Below are 4,473 nucleotides of genomic sequence, written 5' to 3' on the forward strand. Positions count from 1 at the left end.
CTTGTTGAGTACCAGCTCTGTGCCAGGTCCATACAGACAGTCTGTGCCTGGAGGGAGCCTGTAGTCTTGCTGGGGGACAAAGATGGGTTATCAGGAGAATGCAATGCAGCATGACATGTGCTGTGATATCCAGGGCACTTTGCAGGGGACCTGATCCTGTCTGTGATGAGAGTTCACAAAGAAAGTGCGGTCTTAGGGCTTGAAAGGTAAACAAGACTGAACCAGTAGAGTAAGGAGGAGGAGTCAGGGACAATATGCTTACAAGAAGCAAGAGCATGGGAACTGCCTGGAGATTTTCCAAACTGCAGGACCCAAATGAGGATCTGAAAACAATTGAGTCTGGCATATTGTTGACTGCAGGCAGGAGTGGTGAGGGCTGAGGTGGAAGAGGAAAGAGAGAACTGGATCTTATAGGGACATTTTTAGGCACCTTTTGAGCACCTCGCAAGTTGCAGAGGGGGGTGGATTTGAACACGTATAAAACAAATTTTGTGGCTGGGCACGGTGGTTCCCGCTTGTAATCCCAGCATTTTGGGAGACTCAGACGGGCGGATCACAAGGTCAGGAGATTGAGACCATCTTGGCTAACACGGTGAAACCCCATCTCTACTAAAAATACAAAAAAATTAGCTGGGCATGGTGGCACGTGTCTGTAGTCCCAGCTACTCAGGAGGCTGAGGCAGGAGAATCGCTTGAACCCAGGAGGCGGAGGTCACAGTAAGCAGAGATCGCGCCACTGCACTTCAGCCTGGGGCACAGAGCAAGACTCTGTCTCAAAAAAAAAAAAACAAAACTGTGGACCCATTTGGAGAGACTATGGAAGATGAAAGGAACGGTCAGAGCACCTGGAGTCAGATTTGGGGTCCCGGATCCTCAGAGCTGTAAATACGATGCCCAAGCCCGAGTCCACCCCTCCCTACTGACTCAGGGTGTGCCAGCCACCCAGGAGGGCGCTTCTTTTCAAGGGAGAGTGGTCTTCTTGAAAACAGCCCCATGCGCCTCCCTAGCCCGCTATCCTGTGATCCTCTCTTAAGATGTTCTTAAGAACATCTCTTCTTCCTCAATCAAGGATTTGATGACTGTCACCGCCCATACCCTATCTTCTCTCCTCTAGGTTGGGCGGTCTCAGGTCTTAGAAATCATTCCTGGCTGGGTACGGCACCTCACGCCTGTCATCCCAGCACTTTGGGAGGCCAAGGCGGGCGGATCACGAGTTCAGGAGATCGAGACCATCCTGGCTAACATGGTGACAACCTGTCTCTACTAAAAATACAAAAAATTAGCCGGGCTTGGTGGCTGCCGCCTGTAGTCCCAGCTACTTGAGAAGCTGAGGCAGGAGAATGGCGTAAGTAAACCAAGAGGTGGAGCTTGCAGTGAACCGAGATTGCACCACTGCACTCCAGCCTGGGCGACAGAGCGAGACTACGTCTCAAAAAAAAAAAAAAAAAAAAAAAAAATTCCTGATGCTCCCTCATATGTCCAGCCATCCCGCCTTTCTAGGATCCCTGGAGTTGTGCCACTGTGGGCCCCAGGCCCAGCCTGCACAATGCTGGGTTGCCTCAAGAGCCCCTGTCTTAAAGCCTGCCTCACATGTTCAGATATAAACTTCCTAAAAGCCACCTTTGTGACCCAGCCCCAGCTCTATCTCCAGCTTATCAGCCACCTGCTTCTGAGGACAAGCTGCCTCTTGTAAGCCAGAGGCCATTTCCTCTCCCCGAAGGACTTGCAGCCAATCTCTGATGGCCCTGTCCAGGAGAGGCAATGGACAAAGTGCAGGGTAGGTGTTTCCTGGTGGTGACGCCTTCCTGAGATAGTACAGAGACCCGTCACAGGGAAGGCCCCAACAAAGACTGAAGAAGCCAGCCAGGCAACTACCATATGTTACTCACAGTTCATTAGGAGCCACAGAAAAAACCACAGTTACCTGCTCCATTAGTTAAAGGAGAAGGGGATGGGGCAAACCAGAATATTGAATAAGACCTGGCAGTGTGGGGCCCTAGATGTGACTGCCAGGCAAAGGGGAAGCTTTTGTAATGAATATGACAGCTGGCGGCTTCCCGCTGGCCCTGGGACACCGCTTTGAGATGAATTCATCGCTGATGGGGCCTGGCTGCTGGTGATGCAATAGCCCCCCAACACTGGGTCAAAAAAAAGAATCAAAGAAGGTCCCGAAAGCCTATGTCTTAGAAGAGGGCTGTAGGGGGAAGTCAGAGGGTCTCAGTAAAATAGTAGCCATCCCACTTGGAAACACTGAATTTTGTTCCAGCTCCATCAAAGGAGGCCAGAGAATGGAGGGCTGAGCCAAGGGCACAGCCTTCCTGGAAGCAAATCTGCATTCTCTGTGTTACTCACAAGGTGTGTGACTCTAGACAAGTAACCTCACTGCCCTGAGCCTACATCACAGGATTGGTGTGGAGAGTTAGATAAAACCGGGATGCAGATTTTACACGCGGTGAATGTTGTTCCTGAGGGTGAAGCTGGCCTCATTTTTCTTCTGGCTCCTTAAGAGCCTCAGGCCATGGGAGACACTTCCTCCAAGGTGAGATAAAATCGGGGCATTGTCCTGAGTGTCTGAAACCGTTTGTCTCTCCCTGTCCTTCCTGGCTCTTGCTTACTTTGCCCTGAGCAGGTGGCAGGCCACTGTGTGGCAGTGAAGGAGCCAGGCCTGAAGGGGGACTGGGGTGGCTAGCCTGTCCTGTGTTACTGTAGCATCCCACCCAGCCTGGCCTCGCTCCAGGAGCCCTCAACCTGGGTCCCTCTGACCTCTAGGACCGCCCGCAGAAAGCACCAGGGCCTTTCTCATAAAAGCTCCACTGGCTCCAGGAGTGTCTCGGTGGCATAACAGCCCAGGCCATGCTCTAGTACACCTAGAACTATAGTTATCAGCTCTTAATCCTGTCCCCCGCAAACCCACATTCCAACCACACAGAACCTTCTGTTCTCTAAACATCCCCACGCTTCTGCATCTCTTCCCAGACTGTGTTCACCGCCTGAAACATTATCCTGATACCGCGCCTCCTTATCCTGACCACACAGATCATCACACTCTGATAACCTCAGAAACATGCATTGACCTTCAACTGCGTGCAGTCAGGGTGAGGAGGGGTGAGGGTACCAAGAGACTGAGGGTCTGGCCAGAGATTAAGACCCATAATTTCTTCCAAACTACAATCTGTTCTGTTCAACACACACACACACACGCGCGCACGCGCGCGCACGCACATGCACACATCACCCTCCAGACCTTCGTTCACTCTTCCCTCTCCTTGTGCTCCTTCCCCTATCACCTCGTGCCAAATAAGACTGAGCTCTTAAGCCTTCACTCGGATGCCATCTCTTCCAGGAGCCCTTGCCTGGTGCCCTTCACCCAGAACTTCTGCCCTGGTTTGGACCTCCCTCAGGGTACCCATAATGCATGTGTGAATTCTGGCTGGCTCCATGTCCTCAGTTCCCCCATCTGTTAAATGGAATAGTAACACCTAACCCATGGTGTAGTTACCGAGTTGATGCAGTACAGTAACTGCCTTGTACTAAGTGCTGAGCAAATGTCAGTTTTACCACCAGCACCAGCACCAGCAGCAGCAGCAGCAGCATTTTAATCTCTGTATCTTTAGCACTGAGCACAGGGCTGAATACATAATTGGTGCTAAATACTTGCTTGGTGGGTGGGTGGATGGATGGATGGATGGATGGATGGATGGATGGATGGATGAGAGATCTAGTATGTTTCCGAAATAAGAAACAATCTTTGCTGGGGGACGAGGGGACTAGGAAGAGCCTGAAAGAAACTAACCTTCATTGTACACCTGCCACGCATCAAAGCTCAACGTATATAAGTTGTCTAATTTAAGCCTCGCAATAGCAAGATATTACTGCAGAATGAGGAAGTGGCTATTCTGAGAGGTTAAATCGGCGGATCAGTGTCACACAAGACATAGTCAGGACCAGGGACTTTGATGGTCCTCGATACCTGGAAGAAGGAGGAGGAGGGCTTGCTCCAGGCCTTGGCTGCTGCCAATCTTACACTGGAAATTCCTAGGGCATCTCTGTGGGCAGGGCAGGGCCACCCCACCCCGGCTCTCACATAAAGTCTCAGCTGAGAACCTGGCTTTGGAGAACAGAAGGAGAAAGGAAAGGCCGGGCTAAGGGAAGGGGCTTGGGGACTGCCTGTGGAGGGTGGCTGGGGGACCCTCCTTCCTTCTCCAGCTCCTTCAGTGCCACCCTCAGCAGCTTCCAAGAACAGAAGGAGTTAACGCTGGGCTTAACTTCTTGAAGGAACCTGAAGTTTTTTAATCCTTGTTCTTTCCTCCCTCCCTCTCCCTCTCCCTTCCTGATCTTTACTCCGCCTGTGGGTCCCTCCTCCTTACTCTCACCTCCTTGACTCCAAAAACACTCTGATTGCCAGAGTGGGTCAATGGTTAACGCTCAGCTGGCTTTATATAAGCCTGCCCGGGCCACCTTCCTGCTGGGCTG

The sequence above is a fragment of the Macaca nemestrina genome, chromosome 17 (assembly GCF_043159975.1).
Source record: "Macaca nemestrina isolate mMacNem1 chromosome 17, mMacNem.hap1, whole genome shotgun sequence".
Taxonomy (NCBI): domain Eukaryota; kingdom Metazoa; phylum Chordata; class Mammalia; order Primates; family Cercopithecidae; genus Macaca; species Macaca nemestrina.